Consider the following 23,637-nt stretch of genomic DNA (forward strand, 5'->3'; position numbering starts at 1 on the left):
ACATTGGATTTTCTCTTTTTACTTATACCACCATCCCACCTCTTTTCCCTTTTTTGCTCCTACAACATAGTAAATATCCTAGAATATTCAGTTCCTATCCCTGGTCACCCTGTAGAAAGAAGCCGAGAATGCCACTAAACCAGAGCCTGACAGTTGGCAAGGAGAAACTAACTACTGAATCCTACAATAATGGATATCTTCCTCAAACTGATATTCCTTCAGAACTGCAGTTTTCAAAAGTACCAGAGTGCTGATAGCACACTAGTATATACAATTCTTATTTTTCCATTAAATATTTTCTACACAAATTATCTCTCAAAGTTAAATTACCAATCAAGGCCTGATTGTTAATTATACTTTTACACCTTGTTATCAAAATTAAAGAAAATAGTATCTTGCAAGGCTGACTAGCAAGAGTGGCTTGGTAACCTCTTTTAAACTCCCACCACTTCAGATTCTTCTCTATATGCCCACAGAACTAAAACGTCATTCTGTGGATACCAATAACTTTCACAAATCTCTCTCCCAGAACCTCATCCACGATCTTCTAGGCATTATCAGTCATGACAATGGAAAGCATTTCATTGTAAATTACAATACTATGCATCCTATCCTTTGTTGAAAGGCAGCCAACAGAGAATGGGATCCTCCCCCCAGCCCATAAATAAGAAATAGTTAACGCTGGCAAGGAAACAGAACTTGGTGCCCATCCCCATATTGTGCTGGTGAATATGGTACTGGTCCATCATGATTAATCACACAATGAAAAAGGTACCAATTCCATAATGATTTGGAAATTCAACAAATGCTATTTCTCAATCATTCTATTGCATTCAGTAAACTTATGATAATCTACTAGCTGATTATTCGAAAATCCCAATGGTTTGTTTTCTGGCACATCAGGCGAAGTTTGCCTGCTCCCCAAAAATCACTGGGGCTCGTTTCCTCACTTCCCTGAAACTCTCCGGTAGGCCAGTTGCCAAATTCCCCTGCTGCTCCAGTTTCCATGGTCCCTTTAAACTTACTGGGTACACTGGAAACATTTTAATATTCCAACACAATTCTATTACATAGTATTAATAGGAATAAAATCCAACAATCCTGAAAATCTGCTAGTCCAGCAGCCCCAAAGTCTTGAGCATGCCAAATTATCGGAGTTTTACAGTAAAACCAAATTCCATGAACACTATAAATTTACAACTTGACCAAGTGAGACCATTTGCTTTGTTCAGAAAGTATGATTTCACTTCACAGAGATAGTTATTCTTCAAGGCAAGGGAGTGGTAAACAAACTTAAAAAGCAGATAAGTCAGTATTTTTGAGACTTGTCTACTGACTTCCTATACAAGTTGGATTTGATCACTGAACACCTGCGACTCTTCACTCCCTCCTGACGAAAGATTCCGCCAATATAAATGCAGAATATGATGCTCACGTGTCAGCCATACCTCAGTAGGGAGGAGTTTCAACCGTGCAGCACTAATTACCAACCATTAAGGAATGATCTAGAGTACAAAAATCTAGTCTAATGTTCCAATGGTATACTGAGGGAGTGTGCAACAGAGGCGTAGTTAAATGGAGGCTGTTGGCTCTCTTAGATGGATACAAAAGAAACCAGTGCATCGTGTTGAACAAGACCTAGGGAGTTTTATTCCTAGTGTCCCATAAAATATCTATACCCTCCTCAAAACAGCTGAATCAGATTATCTTGTCTATTTCATACTGCAGTTTGTGGGAGTTTGTTGTATGCTAATAGGTGGGTACGTTTCTAACATCCCAAATTTATTCATTGAGTATTTTATTTGCAGTGAAATACTGTGCATCATCCTACCATCTTGAAAAGGTGCCATGTATATGAAAGTCTGATTTCCTACTTCAAGAGTTTAATAACACAACTTCAATTTGACCATTTTTTCCAGAGAACAGTGGAACACATGTCAAAACTACAATTATTCCTAAGCAATGCAATTTTCAGATTGGATTTTTAATAATCCAGTTAGGTAATAAAGTAGAAACTGCCAACTACCTTTGAGAGCTTGGGCAATGCAAGTAAGATTAACTGTGAAATAAGTCTGCCTAACACAATCATGGATTTCTAGTCTCATTTCTTTAAGTTATTAATCACAATAATAATGGTCATTATTTCACTAGCAATATGAGAAAACCTGCAGCACTTTTGATCATTCTGTTACTGAATGAATGCCCAGTAAACACAGCTCCAGAAACAACAACTTGATTATAAACACAAAATAATACTAATAATTAATGAAAGATAAAGGTGTAATGAAGGGTTTTAAAAGAAAGAAGAGGCAGGAGGGACACAGCATTTTAGGAAGGGAATATTAGTATGTGAAATTTAAACAGTTGAAGGTATTGCTGCTGCCAGTGGGGTCAAATCAGGAGGAATGAAGAGTGCAAGGAAAGACAGAATCCTGTAGGACTTGAAACTTCAGATAGGAGATATAAAGGCTATGAAAATATTTGAACCCAAGATTAGGTTTTTGAAATTGAAGGCCTAAAGGTGTTGCAAGGCAGTCCATGTTAATAAGGACAGGGACATGAATTAGTGCAGGATATACAATTTGGATAGTATGCAAGCTGAAGCTTACCTCAACTGGAAGATAGGGCAGTATTGCAAATCTGAAAATAAATAGAGATGAAGGCTACAATACCAAATGCCAGAAGGACAGGAGGTGAACAAAGTTACAACGGCAAAATTGGAATTGGTTTATTAATTGTCACTTGTACGAAGGTACTGTGAAAAACTTGTCTTACATATCATTCATACAGATCAATCCATTACACAGTGCATTGAGGTATTACAAGGTAAAACAATACAGAACGCAAAGTGTCACAGTACTGAGAAAGTGCAGTGCAGGGAGACAATAAGGTGGAATGTCATAACGTGGTAGATTACGAGGTCAAGAGTCCACCTTATCGTACTAGGGAACAATTCTATAGTCTCATAATGGTGTCCTTGAGCCTGGTGGTACATGATTTCAGGCTTTTGTATTTTCTGCCTGATGGGAGAGGGGAGAAGAGAGAATGTCCCAGGTGGGTGGGATCTTTGATTACGTTGGCTGCTTTATCGAGGCAGTGAGAAATATAGACAGAGTCAATGGAGGGGATGCTGGTTTCCGTGATGTGCAAAGTCGTGTCCACGACTCTCTGCAGCTTCTTGCAGTCCCTGGCAGAACATTTGCCATACCAAGCCATGATGCAGAGATAGGATGCTTTCTATGGTGCATCAATAAAAGTTGGTGAGTGTCAAGGGGGACGTGCCAAATTTCTTTAGCCTCCCAAGGGATTAGAGGCGCTAGTGAGCTTTCTTGGCCAGGGCATCTATGTGGTTGGACCAGGACAGCCTATTCGTGATGTTCACTCCTAGAAACTTTAAGCTCTCAACCCTCTCGACCTCAGCACCATTGATGTAGACAGGTGCATGTCTTTAGTCAATGATCAGCTCTTTTGTTTTGCTGACATTAAGGGAAAGGTTATTGTCATGACACCATGTCACTGGGATCTGCATCTCCTTCCTGTAATCTGACTCATCATTATCTGAAATATGGCTCACTACAGTGGTATCATCTGCAAACTTTAGATGGAGTTAGAGCAGAATCTGGCCACGCAGTCATAAATGTACAGTAGAGTAGGGGGCTGAGGATGCAGCTTTGTGGGGAACCAGTGTTGAGGATAATCGTGGCGGAGATGTTGCTGCCTATCCTTATTGATTGCAGTTTGTTGGTCAGGAAGTCAAGGATCCAGTTGCAGAGGGAGGTGTTGAGTCCCAGATCTTGGAGTTTGGTGATGTGTGTGTTTCGAATTATAGTATTGAATGCAGAGCTGCAGTCAATAAACAATAGTCTGATGTAAAACACAATGATGCTGGAGGAACTCAGCAGGCCAGGCAGCATCCGTGGAGAAAAGATGGCGGTCAACATTTTGGGTCAGGACCCTTCTTCTGGAGTTCCTCCAGCACCATTGTGTTTTTCATCTAGATTCCAGTATCTGCAGTCTTTTGTTTCTCTAATAGTCTAATGTAGGTGTCTTTACTGTCTACATGCTCCAGAGACGAGTGTAGAGTCAGGGAGATGGCATCTGCCGTAGACCTGTTTCGACGGTAGACGAATTGCAGTGGGCCGAGGTTGTCTGGGAGGCTGGAGTTAATACGTGCCATGACCAGCCTCTCGAAGCTCTTCATGATGGTGGATGTCAGAGCCACTGGCGGTTGTCATTAAGGCACGTTACCTTGTTTTTCTCGAGTACTGGGATGATAGTGGTCTTATTTAAATTTTATTTACAGCGTGGTAACAGGCCCTTCCGGCCCAACGAGTCCACGCCACCCATTTTAAACCCCCAAATTAACCTACCCGTACGTCTTTAGAATGTGGGACGAAACTGGAGCACCCGGAGGAAACCCACGCAGACACGGGAGAACGCACACTCCTTACAGACAGCGACGGGAATCAAACCCCGATCGCTGGCGCTGTAATAGCGTTGCGCTAACCGCTACGCTACCGTGCCACCAGAAGTTGGGAACCAGGACATAAGGTCAGAGATTCAGCTCTAGGTTGAATGGGTCATTGAAATTGCAAGCAATCCAATTTAGAGAGACCAAAATGCTTGGGGAGAGGAATGAAATTGGTTTCAGACATCATGAATTTGTGGAGGTAGGATGGTCGAAAACACAAGCTCACCACCATGAAAAATATCCAAGGCCTTGCAAAAGATCAGATCACTACATCATAACAGCAGATTCACATTTTAAGCAGAAGCAACAACCCATGTCACACACTGAAATGATATTTTAGCTACATGCAACCACACTTATTCCATCTCTAATATGAATGAGGGGGGTGGGTGAGAAGGGAACCAAGGAATGCAATGCATAAATACAAATATGACAACAACACAAAGTTCTGAAAAGAAAACAACATCTTACTACATCTTGAAAGGGCCAAAGCACCCTGCTTACAATTAAACACAATGGCTTATCAAAGCAAATTCAGCAATTCAGTTTGGTACAGTAGAATATTATAAACAAGTGAATGAGTGACCCTGGGTAATAAAGGGTGAAGGTGGAATGTTGGCCAGGACAGTATAAAAACTCTAGAAGTGTGCTTTTGGGCTTTAAACAAAGGGAACTTCAGTTTAAACATCTCACACAGTAGGCAAAAAAAAAGTAGATACCCAGTTTACTTACAGTAAGTCTTGGAGAGCAGTTTGAATCTAGAACATTGACTCAAAGCCAAGAGGGCTATGAACTCACCAAACAAATAAAAACCCCTCTGCTGGTTGATTTACATCTAGGATGTATATCCTGTAATTCTTTTTCAACATTAACTCAAAATACTTTCATCATGTCATGTTATTTTTGCTTCATATAATAAAACTCTGATAATCTGGCACACTCGGGGTTTCTGTGACGCTGGACTGGGGATTTGAGAGGAAAGTTTTTTGTATATACATGGAGCGTAGTTGATATCTGGAACTCACTGCCAGAGGACATGGTGGAGTAAGGTACAATCACTACTTTTAAGAGACATTAATACAGACACTTGAATAAGCAAGGCACAGTAGATATGTACCTAATGCGGGCAAATGGGATTATTGTAGAAGGGTAAAAAAGTCAGCATGGAAGTGGTGGGCTAAAGGGCCCATTTCTGTGCTGTACAACTCTATGACTGGCAGATCTTCTGGACTGTTGGATGGTACTCCTATTAATGGTCAGCACAGACATCATGGGTTGAAGTGCCTGGTCCTGGATTGTACTGTTATATATTCTATGTCAATACCCCAACACGATTCTATTATACAACTCACTTTTTAGTATACCAGTTGAGTGTAACTAGACCGCAGGAAACAAAGCTTGGTCAGTTTCAAGGGTGCATGCAAAAATGGACTTTGATGAGTTTAAAAGGAGTGCTGGAAACAAGCTCAGTGAGGCCCCACTTCTAAACTTCCTTTAAACTCACAAGGCCCTAAGCAGCATGGGAACTGGGCTCTGGTTAGTCAGGTGCTAAACCATTGGATGGAAGACTATTGAAGCTATATTGTACTAATAAATCAACCAATTTACCTGCTTGTCATCCTGCTTTTGATACAGTTAAACTTTTAACAGGTAAAGAGGGTCAAGGTCATGACACTATCCGGTCATTACATATCCATTTCAAGTTTTCATGTTTCCATATAAATTTTGATGTTGTATTGTATTGAGGAACAAAAACTGTCAATTCACTTACCAAATTCAAATACTGTAAAGCAGTTTCAGTAGGCATAAATAGCCAACTGAATGTCATACTGAAATTTTATTGATAGAAAGTACCCACTTCTAAGAACAGCAGAGTTAGACCAAGCATCCTTTACTGACTAGCTGATAGTTAACACAGATTCAGTTGGAAATTCAAATGCAATTAATTCATTTGATATAACTCAAGAATACAGAATAAAATTTTAAAATCATATGAATAAATGCTCAAGGATGTTTATTGTGAAAAACAGGAGCAACACAACATGACTTTGGCAGAAGTCCAGTCCTTATCCCAAATAGAATCCATCACCCTATTTACCTCACCAAACGACTGTTCATTTTATATATTGTTTGAAAAAAACAAAACAAAAAAAATCACAATTACTTTTGTTAAAATAGCTATTTCACAAGTGCCATTTCTTCTTTGAAATTCCACAAACCTTAAACTGTGTTCCAGAATAAAATTATACATCCACCTTGTTCATCACTAAATATCCAAGACCGCTGGTAGCTTCATTCAAGTTATATACAAATTGTAAAAAGTTGAGGCCCCTTGCCAATCAGAAAAAGACCCATCATGTCCACTGTTTCCTATTAGCCTGCCGATTTTCTATTCACAATGATATTTTTCCTCCTACATCATTAGCTCTTATTTTTTTGTAATGATCTTCCACTGGCACTTCATCAAATGCCTTCTGGAAATCTGTATACATCTACCAGTTTACTTTCATCAGCAGCACGTGCTTCCTAAGAACTTCAATTAAAATAAAAACAGTTAAACATGATTTTACTATCACAAAACCAGACTGACTATGACCAATTACCTTGAATTTTTCAAAGTGCCCTTCTAGAATATATTTAACAACAGTTTCCAAAATTTTCTGTCTCCCCCTCCCCCACAAACACTTTTAATACCAGAGTAAAAGACCAGACTTTAATGGAAACTGATGTGTGTCAGATACAACTATAATATCCATAATTCTTAGATGCATCACCTCAATCACACATATACAGTCTCCTGTATTTTGTAGATAAGAGTCTTGTACTGAAAACATGTCCCAAACATCTTCAAAAATTAAATCATTATCTAACATATTGGTCATATTCATTCTTTAATATCTCACCATTTAAAATGACTAAAATTATAAAAAGATTGCAATGTCCTCAAAGGCAAGAGTCATCACACTTTCTCCTACCTGGCATCACCTGCCTATCATCTTACATTTCTCCTCAGTCCACCAATCACCTCAGGCTCCTCTCTCACAATTCCCCTTCCCCTCTTTATATTGGCCACCTTGCCCCTCTACTCTTAGCCCTGATGTAGGGTTTTGACTCAAAACATTGACAATTCCTTTCCTCCCACAGATGGTGCTTGACCTGCTGAGTTACTCTAGCAAATTATTTGTTGCCAACCATCACATAGGTAGTTTTTAACAAAACCATTAATTCAAATGTCACCAAGGAAGATACATAGTTAAAAGATAAACAGAAACAAAAGCTGCCTTTTCATTGAAGAACTTTATGCCACCATGCATGAACACTAGCTGTCACTGACAAGACTTACTTTTTGATTCAAAATCAAGACTGACCGTAAACTACTAAAGATACTTTTTTTATTCCCTTTCTGAAACACATTGTATTTTGAACTATTCTTGTGGGAAAACCTCAATGCACACTTGGCCAGTTAGGTTGCTGAACAATTATAGCTTGTACTATTAAAAACTCACAGACCCCATGTAACAAAGTGCAAGATTTAAGGTATTTCATAAGAGGAGGAGTTTGAAATTGCCAAAATTAACAGCAGTTCCAGCAGTTTCTGCCCACTGCAATGCATAATGTTGCAAGTAGTAAAGTATCCATAATCACCGACAGCATCCTCAAGATTTCCAAGTTACAGTGTGCATGCATAAAAGTCACAAAGCTTCTGTCATTTTTATGGGGTAAGAGAAACAAAAGCCAATACCATCGTCTCTGACACATAATCCAACCTGCAACTAACACTGACCCAAGCACAATTGATAGAGACTGAAGCAAAAAAAGTTCAAGTATTCCAATTCCTGCACAAATATCCCTTTAAATTAAACTTCAATTTTTAAAAAAAATTTTATTTACAGTGTGGTAACAGGCCCTTCTGGCCCAACGAGTCCGCGTCACCCATTTTAAACCCAAATTAACCTACCCGTACGTCTTTGCAATGTGGGAGGAAGCCGGAGCACCCGGAGGAATCCCACGCAGACACGGGAGAACGTACAAACTCCTTACAGTCAGCGACAGGAATCAAACCCCGATCGCTGGCGCTGTAATAGCGTCGCGCTAACCGCTATGCCACCATGCTGCCCCTGATCAGAATAAACAATTAGCTAGACCAAAAATGAGAATGATTGAAAACAATTCATAGTCATGTTAAAATCTTCTGATTTAAAATGTTACAAGATAAAAATTGATTTTATTGTCTTTAAAGCAGGAAAGCTCATAAATCAGTGTAAATCCAAGTCAAAGGACCACTACAATGCTGTTACAAGGCACATTACAGATGAGCTACATATTTCCAAGATTCCAACGAAACACCAGGAGACCCATATTGACTGAAACGAAGAAGAAATCCTTCTAAGAAAATTATTTCAACTTCAATCACATTTATTTGAACTTTTCAGAAACGTGGGAATAATCATGACCGTATGTCATAACTGGCAGGTATCTACAGTGTGAGTGGCATTCATGTGGTTGAATAGCAATGAAGATGATAAATGCAAGGATATTTCCCATATGTAATTATTTTCTCTATTTTGCCCAGTATTCTATTTTGTAACATAAATTACAACTTCCCACGTTCCAAATTAATATGTAGATTAGCTTTATCCAAATCAATATTTTAGTTCAACTTGAAGCTTGTCCTAATTGTAGCAATGAACAAAATATAATCAATACTTTTGATCTGCTCACCCAATTCTACATCACAAAATATTTTGGTTGTTCCATTAGATTACAAGATTTTATATTAAATTCACCTCACTTCCACAAGTGGCACTTCTCTCAGTTGCTTATCTACAACTTTGGGTAAATTGCAAACTCCACGCATAGCACTGTTTCAATATATAAAATAGCTCAAATTGGGCAAAAAGTTTTCACAAAATGTGTATAAACAAGAATTTCAAAATTCAAGGTGATCATATCAACCATAATTAATTGATTCTCTTCCTGTTAATACAGAGTTTAGATAAAATACATTTTAATAACCTCATATTTCACAGCAACATTGTATTTAATTAATATACTGTTACAATATTAGCCCAGAAGCAAACATGTTAATTGAGTCCTTACAGCATCAATGAAACAGGGAACAATCTGAAACTTAGTAAAAGGTCAGCTACCAAGAGGTTTTATGCACAACTATTAATAGAGATACCTGCAAATTGGAATATCCAGTTCAAAATCAACACCATTTCTTTGAGCTGCTGATATTCTCATTGATTTTTTTTTATTAAACAAATACACCTTCCACTATATTTTATTAACAATAGTTTAATAATTTCTATAGTGGCATCTTCCCAAACAGGTACTGGTCAACAAATACATGGGTGACAGATAACGAAAAAAGTGCAAGTTAGGATACCACCAAAGTTTTAGATGAGGTCACGTTAATGAACTTCATACAAAATTTTATTTCACAAGATATAAAAGACAGTAACGTACCACAGCCCATCTAGTTCCGGACAACATTTCTTCATCAACTGACATCACTAAAATAGACCTGATAATCCTATTGCTGTTTGCATATCTGCTGTGTGCAAATTGACTTTGAGGGTCTACATTAAAAGTGACCACGCTTCAAGAAGTGTCAAGCTTGGCTGGCTATCTCCAGTTAGCCTTTGACCACCCTGCTAGTTACAAACCTTCATGACATTTCTGACTACACAAAGCCATCCAGCACTAGAATTGGTTAAAGCATAGAAGGAGAACATTTACTCCATAAAGTCTGCACTAGCTCAATGAAAGAACAACCCAGCTGGAACTAACCCCATCCCTGCAAATTCTGCCTTTTTAGATGCTTGTTGAACTCCCTCTTGAATGCTACAATTGAATCTGCTTCCATTGCTTCTTCTGGCAATCCACATTATATTCAAAACACTCACTGCATGAAGGTTTTCGTTCTTCTTGTTTTTGACTCTTTTGCAATCACCTATGTCCCCTGGCTCGTGACCCTTCCACCACTCTGCCAATATCCTTCATGGTTTACAAACACCTGTATCAGATCCTCTTGGAACCTCCAATGTTCCAAGAACAACTCTAGCCTCTCCTGGAGACACAAGAGACTGCAGATGCTGAAATCTGGAACAACAAACAATCTGCTACTGGAAATTCCCTCCAGCATATTGTTTGTTGCTCTAGCCTCTTCTGTCCGTTCACTTAACTAAAGTTCTTCCTTGTACCTGGATTCATTTTGGTAAATCTCTTCAGAAGCCTCAATGAAGCCTTTAAATCTTTCATAACCCAGAAATGGTCATGATACTTCAATTGTGGTTGAACCAGTGTTTTATCAAAGGTTCGTCATGACTTCCTTGCTCTTGTACTGCATGGCTCCATTTAAGGACCCATATGCTTTTCTCAGTTGGCCCTACCACTTCTAACAATATACATATCCTCCCAACCTTTCTGCTCTTATATCCCTTTTAGAATTGCACTCTAGTTTATGTTGTCTCTTCTCATTGATTCTTTCCAACAGAATAAAATGTCATTTCTCAGCATTAAATTTAATCTGCCACTTCACCACTCATTGCAACAGGCTATATATAACACTTACAGTCTTAATACTATCCTTCTTACAATCAACAAGCCTCCAAGTTTCGTATCATCTACAAATTTGAAAATTGTGCCTTATGCATCTAAATCCATAAAGAACAGCGACAGTTTTTGAACCCCTTGAGGAATTGCACCATATAATTGCATCCAGTTCAAAAAATCTTTCACTACTACTCTCTGCTTCCTGTTAACCATTTTTTTCTAAACAAAAAAGCATGCTATTAAAATCCTCTTAGTTCATGGGATTCAATCTTGATAACAACCCTACTTTGTAGAACTTTATCACTTGGAAGTCCATTCATGCCACATAACAATCTTTCCCTAATCGACCCTCTTTTCTTCAAAGAAACTATCAGTAGTACAGCAGTATCACAGTGATTAAGTTACCAGACTAGGAATCCAGAAGCCTGTACTGACGATCCAGAGAACCAAGTCCAAAAATCACACCATGGCAGCTGTGGAATTCAAATTCATATTAATAATCTGGAATATGGTAAAAAGAAGCAACAAATATTCTTAGTAATGATGAGTGCAAAAAACTACCAGATTGCTATAAAAAAGATTCACTAATGTCCTTTGAAGGAAGCAAAACTCTCATCCTTACCAAATCTGACTTTTGGACCCACTTCATGTGGTTGATTTGTAAATGCCCTCTGAAATGGCCAAGCAAGCCATTCTAGGGGCATTTAGGGACAGCCTCACCAGCTGTGCCCAGATCCTGAAAAGTAGATTTAAATGAAGCTGACATGATTTTCTTTCAACAACGTTATCCTGGCTTTTTTTGATCAAACCACATTTGCCCAAGTGACCACCAATTCTCATGCTGATTGTTTCTGCAACTTTCTCCAGATGTTAATCTTAATGGGCTACAGTTAGTGAATTTATCCTTGCACCCTCTTTTTGTACAGGAATGCAGCATTTGCAATTCATCTCTTTGTACAACAAGGTGGACTCTTGACTTCACAATCTACCTTGTCATGGCCTTGCACCTTATTATACCTGCACTGCATTTTCTCTGTAACACTTTATTCTGCATTCTGTTGTTGCTTTTCCCTCGTACTACCTCGATGTAGAGAAATTATCTGTATGGATGGCATGCAAAACAAAGTTTTTCTACTGTACCTTGGTACATGTGACAATAATAAACCAATTACTAATCTCCTGAACATATCCCTAACATTAAGATCAGGGTCTGTCAAATTTCCTCCTCTACTTCCCTCAGTAACTAAGGATACATTATATCTGGATTAAATGGCTTATTCATTTTAAGTGCAGCTAGCCTTTCCTGTTAATTTTTAGCCCATCCAGCATCTCACTACATCTTCCTTTGCTGAGATTCCAGCAAAGTCTTCTTCCCTGGTACTAAATGACATACACATTTAATTCCTAGCCATGTCTACTAAAGCCATAAATAAATTCCCTTTTTGTTTCTGATCAGTGCACCTCCTTTTTAAGGCTACTTGTGCATATCCCTACAAGGTATTTTGGCATTCCCTTTTACATTTGCTGCCAGCCTTTTCTCGTTCTCCCTTTTTCACTTCTCTTTTGAAGCACCCACAATCATTCCTGGTTCTCATATATGTTAATGACATAGCCTCTGTCAAATGCTTCTCTTTCAGCTCCATTTTACTCTCTACCTTCTTGATTATTGAGGGAGCTCCAATTCTTTGCATTCTGTGATTGCACCCACACTATCATTGAAACATCTCCAACTTAAATTTCTCCTTTTGTTCAATTACGGTTTTGCCTGCCAAGCTCGACTCCAATTTATCAAGGCCAGATCTCTTCTTATCCTAATGAAGTTGTCTTTCTTTTGGAATGCTCTATATTCTTTTCCATAGCTATCCTAAACCCTATGATCACCTTTTCCTTTACATAGTCGCAGCTGGTACATGCTCCACTTCCTTGAACCAAGTCCAGCAATTTGCCTTCTTCATTGGGCCAGAAGCATATTAATACTTCAGAAACTCTTCCTCTATTTGTTGCTTATGTTACTGCAACCTTAGTCTGTAATTGAACAGCTGATATCCTCCATTATCACTACTTTGTGCCTTTTGCACATTCCTGTAATTTCTTTGCAAATTTGCTCATCAGTATCATTTGCACTAGTTGGCAGCCTATAACATCCCAGTACGGTGTCCAGTTCTGATGACGGATCTTTAATTTGAAACATTAACCATTCCTCGTTCTACAGATGCTGCCTGACCCACTGAGTTTTGCAAGCATTTTCTGTTTTTACTTGAAATTAGTTTAAACTCCACCCCCCCCACAACATAAGCAAAACCCCCACAAGGATATTGGGACCAACTTTATGGAGGTGAAATCTGTCCAGATTAAACTGTTCCCCTCATCTCCCCAAACTGTTCCATGGGTTCAATGTACCTTCGTCCAAAGCAAGTCTACACTGCTACATGTACTCAAATTAATCATGCTGTATTCTAAAATATTTTCTGAAATATCAAATTCAAAAGAAATATATTAAGGTCAGCTCACTAAAACTTCTCTACTAGTATCCTACCTCACACCAAATCTCATTCCATCCTCATCCATATCCACTGACCTACATTGGCTTTACATTAAGTAACATCTCAAATTTACTATGTTCAGCTACATTAGCCGATCCTTCCATAGCTTTACACCTCTCCAATTCTGTAATCTTCTCGAGCCCTCCAAACCACCACAGCATGAATGCACTTCTAATTCTGACCTCTGTGCACCCCATTTTTAAATTCTTTATCCATAAGCAGTCATACTTTCTATTGCCCAAGTACTTAGCTCCAGAATATCCCCCCCCCCTTTAAACCTCTTGTCATCGCTGTCTTATCCTCCAAAGACACTCAGACTGTCTTCTGTCTTGCACTAATGCCACGTACCTGTAAAACATCATGGGACATTTTATTATATTCAACATGAACACATTGTTGAAATTTATACATAGAGTTATTTTAGGACTATTTAAACCTCGTCCAGTAATTGTCTACTCTCAGACTTGAGCACTTAAAAACATGTCAGTTCTTATTCTATAGAGAACAAACTACTAGAGCAAACTGGAATCCCCCTTTGAGTTAGTTGTCTTTCCTTCTGTGTACTGCCTGCCTGTTTGTTGGCTACGTTTCAGGCATTGTTTCAGATTTCCAGCATCTGCAGTATGTTATTAATAATCAATAATATTAGGCTATCTACAGTCATAAAAACAAAGATTAAGTATTTAAGACTATACAGATTTCCATTACCTAATCCAAGTGTGGTTAAATTCCCTTTTGATGAAAGCTATTTGTAGAATTACAGTCAACTATTCAACACTGAAAATACCAAAGTAAACTCTACACAGTTTAGATGATTCAACTCATGTACATGGAGACCAAAACTGGAAAGGTTGAACTATTAGACACTGTAATGACACCAATATTTACATGCCATTGTAACATGTTATCTACATACTTGAATAGGACTTCAGATAGTGGTTCTTCTATGTTTAAGTCAACCCACCAATATAAATCTGCATCTCTCCATTGGTTGTTCCTTGTAACCTAAACTTTACTATGTTATAATGCAAAGAACAAATTTGCAATCTTACTTTTCACTTCTCAGAACATCACAAACATTTTACACTCCAAGCATGGTTGTTATAGTTAACGCTTTGGCAAATGCAGCAATTAATTTACATACAACAAAAAGAAAGATGGAACTGTGGTCAAAAATATGTGCTGTCAATCTGAAGTCCAGGTGTTAAACCCAAACTTGTACTTTATATCTCAAAGACAAGAGTTATACTGCTATGCCAAACTGATAGTCATGCTACAAACTAACTGATGCACATCAAAGACTACACAGAATTTCTAGTGCAAGGTAAACCAGGGAAATTTACTTTCAACAGGCAAAAGGGCCCTTCGGCCCACAACATCCATGCCAACCATCAAGCACCCATATGTACTAATCCCATTTAACAGCACTTGTCAATTCAAATGCTCACCTAGATACTTAAATGTTGTGAGAGTACCTGCCCCCACCACCTTCTCAGGCAGTGCATTAAAGATTGCAATCTCCTTTTGGGTGAAACAGTTTTTTCCCCTCAGATCCTCTTTAACCCTCTACTTCTCACTTTAAACCTATGCCTTCTGGTTTTAGATGTCTCCTATTAAGCAGAAACATTTCTCATAATATACCCTATACACACAGCTCAAAACTTTGAATACCTCTTCCCTCAGCCTTCTCCACTCCAAAGAAAACAAACCCAATCTATTCAGTCTCTCCTCATAACTGAAGCATTCCAGCCCAGGCTGTATCCTGGTAAACCTGTGGGTCTGGTGCATTCACATCCTTCCTATTGTCTGGCAACCAGAACTGCACACAGTACTTTCACTGTGGCCAAACCAAAATTCTATAAGGTTGCACCATGATTTCTATGTTCTTGTATTCTATGCCCTGACAAATGAAAGCTGACATCCTATATGCCTTCAACACCTTATCTACCTGTGCCTTGAGAGATTTTACTAACTCGTACACCAAGGTTCCTCCATTCCTCAATACTTCTTTGGGCCCTGTCCCTTATTAAAACTCCCAAAACATCAAGTTGCACTGAGCAGGATTTAATTCCATCAGCCATTATTCTGTCCACAAGACCAGATGATCAATAGCATTCCGTAATTTAAGACCATCCTCCACACCATCACTTTGTCATCTGCAAGCTTACTAATTATACCTCATAAATAATGCTGTGTAAGAAAAGCAAACTTTTATCCAACTCTGGCATTTGCTAAACCCAAATATTCATACTTGATATGGACACCAAACAGAAAGAGGTAAGAGAATTGGAACACTTCTGTCACCTCCCCCCCCCCCAACCTTGACATAGACGAGAATACAAAAACACAAGAAATGAGGAGTAGGTCATATAGCCCCTCAAGTCTATTCAATTGAGATAATAGCTGACCTGATTTATGGCCTCAAAGACAAAATTACATAACTTCAGAATACTGATTGTCCAATCAACAGCTTTTTTTTGTGAAAAGTTAATAAAAATGGGCACTCAAATTATGAAGTCAGATTGGCTTCCAGACTCCAATGAAGTGTCAGCTTCACTGAGCTACATGGAACTGCCATCCACTATGGGGGGGGGGGGGGGGGGGGGGGGAGTAAAAGTACCATTCTGACAGCTAAAGAGTGCTTTCTGTTTTGAAAATATGGGGACAGCAGCTGCAACACCTTCACAACAGTTAAATAAATCTGAATTCAAGGACCATGATTGATTTGTTTACAGGCTTTTTTTTGCTCTGATCTAAACAAACGAGAACAATTATTCAAAATAATGCCATTAGGATGTGGGGAAATAAATAAAGCCAGTTTATATTCTTTATAAAATGCAGAAAATTCAGAAACTGTTTACAATACTTGGAAAATTCCTTTTGCTCTCAAATGGTAAGTTTTTGCTAATCAAAGCTAGAAAGAGCCATAAGAGTCCTTGTTTTCTTGAAAATCATGCGTTACGTTTAGTTAAAAAAAGTTAATCTGCTAAATATGTTTTCTGATTAAAAACTAAATAGTGGCCTTTTCAATACCAAGGGTGGAAAACACTTGTGCATCAAAACCTGTAACCATTCAACGGCTGCTGTTTGTCGCAGGTAGCAAATGAGAGGAATGTCATAAACACTACCTTGATTTACAGTATTTACCCTCCACTATCAATCACTTTCTAGATCGAACCTAACATTTACAGTAACAATAACAGATTTAATTACTTACATATTAGCCAACATAATCGTCTACAATTCAATACGTCCGATCTTAATTACTTTAAAGAAAATTCTACATCAAATCGGCGATTTCTTGATGAAAGGGAGGAAAAATATAAATATGTGGAGAAGCGCAAGTACGTCAAGCTCTAGGCCAAAGCAAAACACGAGCAAAAACAGGCCCCAAACCCCTGCAAACTCGACCCTTTAGGGAAAAGACCAATCAACCACACTTCTGATATAAATGTTCAATCTCTCTCTCTCCCTTTTACACCCACACACAAAAAAACATACACACACTGCAATCATAATCGTCTCGCCCCATGGCTTCCAGCGGAATCCAAAAGAGCTTTTCACACCAATCCCGGGCACGGTGTCCAGCAGCAGAGACACTCTCCCGATCGCTAAAACAAAACGACAGCAACGAGAGGCAGAGGCGAGTTCGAAAGCAGCGAAGGCGGACAGGCAGGGAACGGAGCCGAGACGCCACTGCGCCCACACCGCAAACTCGGACAACGTGTCCCTCAGCACGCCAACTCTGCGTCTACTACCTTCAAAATGTAACACGGGAAGGCAAGAAAAAAAATAAAATATACCTCATCTTACCTCTCCTCCCCAGCCTTCTGCCCCGCACTCACCCGTGTCAAAACCCAGTCCTCGCCGCGCCGCTGCCGCCTACCCCCGGAACGCTTCAAAATGGCGCCAATTTGTCTCGGGCTGCACCAATGAACGACAGCGGCGATGAGCCGGTTTGGGAGGAGGAGGAGAAGGAGGGGGGTGGGGGTGTCAGAGAGGAGGAATGGGAGGTGGAGAAGAGCGGGAGGCGGGAGACGCTGTCAACAGATAAGTGAATCGCACGGCGCGCCGAAGCTCGTTCACTGAGGCAGTGCTGCACGGGTAGCGACGCGAGTTACTGAGAGCCCTTCCTGGTGTGCAGATATGTTTTGGGAGGGAGCAGGATAGAAAAAAAGGGAGTGAGGTCGCCAACAACCATGCACTCCCCCTGCAAATTATGGGTGTGAATAGAGAATTGTAGCACGACTTGGGATATGAAACAATACACTGCTAATCACGAAATAAGCGAATGGCCTGTTAACTGTTACCGTGCATGCTTTTTATTATACAACATTAATAAAAGTTTAGCCGTAGGAACTTTATGATTCGTGCCACTTCGCTAGAAAACTGAAGCAAGAGCATCTCCAAACGTCGAAAGAAAGGTATTGCAAGCTTGGAAAAACAAAGTAGCCTAAAAGTACTCTTCACGAGATTGGGGATGGAGTTTTGATGTTGATTCATTTGCATCTTGCTATGCATAATGTTCACAGTTTACAAGCATTATTCGTTACAACGCGGTTGTGCCAATATATTTCGACGAAAGTAATAGATTTGTAAAGGAAAAGGTTCCGAATTCGTTACAAAGGATTTCCTTACAGAGTGGTGGAATGTTGGTTCCATTGTTTAAAGGATGCAGAGCGTGTGTTCAGAATCCCATCTCTAAGCATTAAAAAATCTTAATATTGAATTTTTGTCATGGATGTTTATTGTTGTTAGTTTATACCATTCGTATCATTGCGAGGGTAATGCCTAAAGTTTAAGGTCACTAATATAACAGCAAAAGCATGCATTATTTCACCCCCTTAACCTAAGATTGGAGCATCACATTTAATCTGATGCTCCAATCTGACCTCATTGGCGCATCAGATTAAATATGATGATAATCACATAAAGAAATCTTAACGACATATGTGTAGGTAAACGTTTGGTCTTAATTGAGGAGAATGAGGCAGAGAGGTTTAGAGAGGATACCAGGACTTTGGACCAAGGTAGCTGAAAGTGGAGACACAGGAGACTGCAGATACTGGAATATGGAGCAAAAAATAAGCTAGCAAAGGAACTCAATGGGTCATACAGCATCTGTGGAGGGAAATGGACAGTTGTCGTTTTGCGTCGAGACCCTTCATCTGGACTGATTTCAAAGGATTATTAAAGGATTGGAAGGTTTCCAGAAACATGGAAATGTAAGGCTGAAGGGGGATTTGAAAACAAGGGTAAGAATTCTGAAATGAGGTTTTGCTGGATCAGGAGCCAGTGTAGAACAGCCAGCATGGCAGCAATGATTGAATAAGATTTGATATGTTTTAGGACACAGACAGCAGAGTTTTGGATTAGCTCATATTTTCAGATGGTGTCGGGTGCAAGGTCAGTTTAGAGAGTATTAAAAGAGCCTAGAAGTATTAAAAGCAAGGATTAGGATTCCAGCTGCGGATGTGCCAAGGCAGAGGTGATGTTGTGCAGGTGGAAGTAAATAGCTTTAATGATGCAGAAGCTATATTGGATTGCACACCTTGGATGACCTCAGGCAGTTGCTAGGGGGAGGGGAAAAAATGGTGAAAAGCAAATGAAGTTTGTGATGAGGACTTAAAATAATTTGATCTTCTTAATAGTTTGATGGAGAAGTTAAACAGGAAGCCTGACAAATTACAAACAGTAGATGTGAGTTATGGTGTTCATATTAAACTGGGTACGATCATCTTACATATGAAAACGTAACATCAAGTTCCATATAATGTCAGCCAGGGCATGTAGATGAGAAGTAGGGTGTGCAAGAGTATACTCTTGGGGACTCCAAAAGTAGCTGTAACTTTCCAAGCCAAGAGGGTGGCAATGGTATGGTCAATTGTGTCAAAAGTGGTTGACTGGATAAGAACTGTTTCAGAACTAATCTGCAAACCCATTTTGAGGAATTCAAGTACAGAGTTGTGACGAAGCTGGGCATGGATTTAGGAAACAACATGTTTACATGAAAACAGTGATGCGATTTCAGAAAAAAAATTCAGGTATTTTAAGTTCTTGAACAGTAATATTCAAGTGCAGTCTTCCATTGTTATTTTCTAGTAGCTATTTTAACGTGTGCTAGTTCCTCCTAATACCAATGGTGCTGTTGCACAAGGAACTTTGGCCTTTACGCATAACATACATCCGCTGTTCTTATTGCCTCCAGAGGTGGCGGTAGAACCTATGTTTTAGAAAGAAAAGTGAATTTTACTTGCTTGAAGATGGTACTGGAAGCACTCTTTGCCTATCACAACAGAGTAAAACAACAGAGTTTCTATCAAATGACACTGAACAAGGTAAGAAGAGATTCATAATCAACTATTATTTTCTTTCATTTTCTGTGAATATTTATTAATTCAAAGGATGTGATCATCATTTGCAAGACTGTCATTCATTGTTAGCAGTTGTAAATTGTGGGATGACTTTGAACTGCTGAAGAATCACCTGTCATCATTTAACTTGCTGCGCCCATTGAAAAGATGATTAATTGTCCCTCACCTGTATGCAGAACTGAAGTCCTATGCTGGAGGGTGGGTAGGTATAGGTGCTAGGGTTCTTTTTTAAAAAACAATTTAATGATGTGAGAAATTCACAGGTCACTTTTTTTTTTACTGATTCTTGGTTTTTAATTCTAAATTGGTTTTGACTAGAATTCAAGTAATTCAAACTATCATCATGGAAGGTGGAGACATGTTCTCCCAAAAGAGTCTGAATCTATGTTCAGGAATATAATGCTAGTTAAGCAACAAACACCTGCCACACATTCTTATTGTCACATTCGTTATGTGTCAACTTTATCACAACTTGTGACAATTGGTAACATTTGAAAATAATGTCTATTGATTTTTTTTGCATACTGAGATCTAAAGACTTCTATCATGACTATTGCAGTTACTAGGCATTACCTTCCGGAGCTTCCATCACTCTGACTCTGTTGTGCGTTTTGGATCTCTTTCTTGCATTTATACAATGGAATACATCTTGTAGGAGAGCAAGCAACAATGTTATTTAATTTAATTAGAGCCAATATGCATTTATTTATTTGTTAATCATTTTTCCTGTGTTTTTTTTGTTGTTTTCAATTGTCACCTTGGTTTAAACAGTTTTTTGGTGCCAGAATTTAATTCATCTTGTTTGTGCCTTGACTGACTTTCTTAATTATATTTTTCTATGTATTCTATTACTAAATTTATTTTTATTAGTATTTAGTTCATCAGTTAAAACAACAGGATGCATTTATATAGAACTTTCAGTATAGAGAGAAAAATATCCCCTCTGCTTTATTGGCCTGACAATGATCAAAGAGGTATTACAGGGATGATTGAAAGCTTGGCCAAAGATGGGTTTAATGGAGAGTAATAAAAGAGCAGACATTTGAGAAGCAGAATTTTGACTATTTGGCTTTGATAAATGGATGATCTGGGTATTTACCTTGGTTAGGAAACCTGGTCTACATTGCACTAGTTAAGGACAGGCTGGTGAAAATACTATGTAATGAAAATTCCCAGCAAAGATTTACTGAAGTCAACCAGGTTATGTTGGTATGACAAGGGAATTTAGAGCATAGAGTCTTCACAGACGAAGGCATGCCTCCATAGAGTCAGAGGGTCACAAAGCATGAAGATAGGTTGTTTGGCTCATCGAGTTCCTGCCAGCCATCAAGTACCTATTTATCAGTTCCCATTTTCCAGTACTTGGCTCATGACCTTCTATGCCAATGTATTTCTTTGCTCATCTAAGTATTACTTAAATATTATGAGAATATTTGCCCCAGTATATGTGTTCCAGATTTCAACCACCTTCCAGGTAGAAGAAAATGCAGATCCCCTCGAAATCACCAACCAATTGTGGATTGACTAAGATCAGAGATGTTTAAGCATTCAGAATCAAAACAACGTATCTTGGAGCACTATATGGCTGGTGGATTTTGCAGAGACAGGGAAAGTTGAGGTCATAAAGGGTTTGCAAACAGGCACGAGAATTTTAAAATTGTCTTTATTTATTTGGAGCCAATGTAGATCAATAAGTGTAACAGGAACTAATGGAAGTTAGGACACCAAGATGCAGAGTTTGGATGACCTCATGTTTAAGGAGGGTAGAATGATGGAGGGAAGCCAGGCATGCATTGGATCCATAGAACATAGTACAGCATAGGAACAGGCCCTTTGGCCCACCGTGTCTGTGCCGACCATAATGCAAATCTAACAAATCCCATCTGCCTTCACATGGTTCGTATCCCTTGTTACGTACCAGCAACAATAAAAACACAACAAGCCATGTATAAGTGTTAGAATCTATATATTAATAACTACTTGTAATAATAAAAGAAATAAAAACATTAGATATTAAACATTGACCCCAAAAATAAACTAGAAGTGTGTGTGTGGTAAATTTCCAAACCCCAAATCTAGGAATAGTTCTCAAAGTTCAGTTCAGCAAGTCATAAGGTAGAACGATGAGCAAAGGCTTCTGAAAATCGCAGTAGATTGTAGAGAGAATGTAGAGAGAATTTACGAAATCCAGAAGTTCCACAATGGAACCCATACGACACCTGAATGACCAAAGATCTCCAATTGCTTTGTTCCGAAGTATCTGCCACACCGAGGGCACTCGATTTGTGGTCACCCACAGATATACCTGTTTTCCAGTACAGGTTAACGACAAAGTGGACTCCACAGATTGCTCCAAAAATCCATACATGGATTGTATAGTGACAGTCACAGCTATTGTTCTTCTTCCATAGATGCAAAGACTGGCAGTCAGTGTCTCTCTTGCTCCCCATCTCTCTGTGCAGCAGCCAGTACGTTCCAGTTATAGTCTTGCAGTCGTCAGATAACACCACACACACTCTACTACGCTACTGTCCAGGTCCCTTAAAGGGACATTCACAAAGTAGCAACCTGCCTCGTAACACCCTATATTCCTTGTCTGTTTATGTGTAAGTTTAAAAGCCTCTTAAACATTGCTATCATATCTACTTCTACCAACTTCCCTGGCAGCAAGTTCCAGGCAGCTGCCATTCTCCTTGTTTTATTTTTAAAAAAAAATTGCCTCTCACATCTTTCAACTTTCTCCCTCTGACCTTCACACTATGCCCCCAGTATTTGCCATTCCCACCATGGGAAAAAGACTCTGATTATCTACCCTATCTATGCCTCTCATAATTTTATATACTTTGATTAGGTCGATTAATGGCCACAAGAGCATGGATGTTGATTTTTAACAGCAGAGCATTTATGGCTGCTGTGATGCCAGCAATGTTACTGAATGTTGGACAAGCAGTTTGACAGTTTAGAGATGATGGCAGGGTAAAAGGAGTTTGTGCCAGAGTAGAGCTGGGTGCCTTTAGGAAACTGAAATTGTGATTCAGAACCATATTTTCTAAATTCAGAAATGAAAACAGAAGATCAAAGCTGGATCCTTGGGAGACACCAGAGGTTTCAATATTAGAATAGAAAGTGAATCCATTGCAGGTGAATCTTTGGCTATAACAGAATAGATGAGGCATGTGAAATCCTATCCATCTGGATGATAATAGAGAAATGTTGGATAAGAATGATGTGATCAACTTTTGAATGAATAACCACAAGTTGAGAAGGGCAAGGATAAATAGTTTACTTTTGTCACATTTGTATAGGATATAGTTTGTGACTTTGATAGCTGTTTAGTGCCTTGAGAGTGGATTGGGGAGCAACCCCTTTAGACACATTCCCTGCTCTTTCCTCATAGCCCTGCATATTATTCTTTCTCATGCCTATCCAATTCCCTTTTGAAAGCACTGATTGTTTCTTTTCTGTATTGTCCATTTGAAAAGGCCAGCATCCATTGTACGTTCCTAATTACCCTCGAACTGAGTGGTTGAAATCCTTTGCTATTTCAGAGACAAACACACACATAGGTCAGACAGAGAAAGAACAGCATATTTAATAGTGGCTCAGTTGGGGTTTTACAACAATCTCTCGTATTTTTAGGGATTTTTCTTTAAATCCATATTATTAACTGAATTTAAATTCCACAGCA

General features: G+C 38.9%; 2 protein-coding genes across 15 annotated transcripts in view; one reads left to right on the plus strand and one right to left on the minus strand.

Annotated features, from left to right (window-relative positions):
• The window catches only part of pds5b (PDS5 cohesin associated factor B), a 194,857-nt gene extending 176,864 nt beyond the window's left edge, over positions 1–17,993 (minus strand). For 3 of the 13 annotated variants that reach the window (XM_052026040.1, XM_052026029.1, XM_052026030.1), the window contains exon 1: positions 17,389–17,993. The gene's annotated coding sequence lies outside the window, so the exon portion shown is untranslated. Of the gene's footprint in view, positions 1–2,609; positions 2,641–8,429; positions 8,590–11,437; positions 11,506–17,388 lie in introns of those variants that run through there. The other 10 variants (XM_052026028.1, XM_052026027.1, XM_052026041.1 and 7 more) reach the window with 8 other exon arrangements.
• Positions 17,994–19,812: 1,819 nt separating this feature from the next.
• The window catches only part of LOC127575639 (NEDD4-binding protein 2-like 2), a 100,980-nt gene continuing 97,155 nt past the window's right edge, over positions 19,813–23,637 (plus strand). The window contains exon 1 of one of the 2 annotated variants that reach the window (XM_052025505.1): positions 19,813–19,913. The gene's annotated coding sequence lies outside the window, so the exon portion shown is untranslated. The remainder of the gene's footprint in view (positions 19,914–23,637) is intronic. The other variant, XM_052025508.1, reaches the window with a different exon arrangement.

This window comes from Pristis pectinata, chromosome 11 (assembly GCF_009764475.1).
Source record: "Pristis pectinata isolate sPriPec2 chromosome 11, sPriPec2.1.pri, whole genome shotgun sequence".
NCBI classification, from domain to species: Eukaryota; Metazoa; Chordata; class Chondrichthyes; order Rhinopristiformes; family Pristidae; genus Pristis; species Pristis pectinata.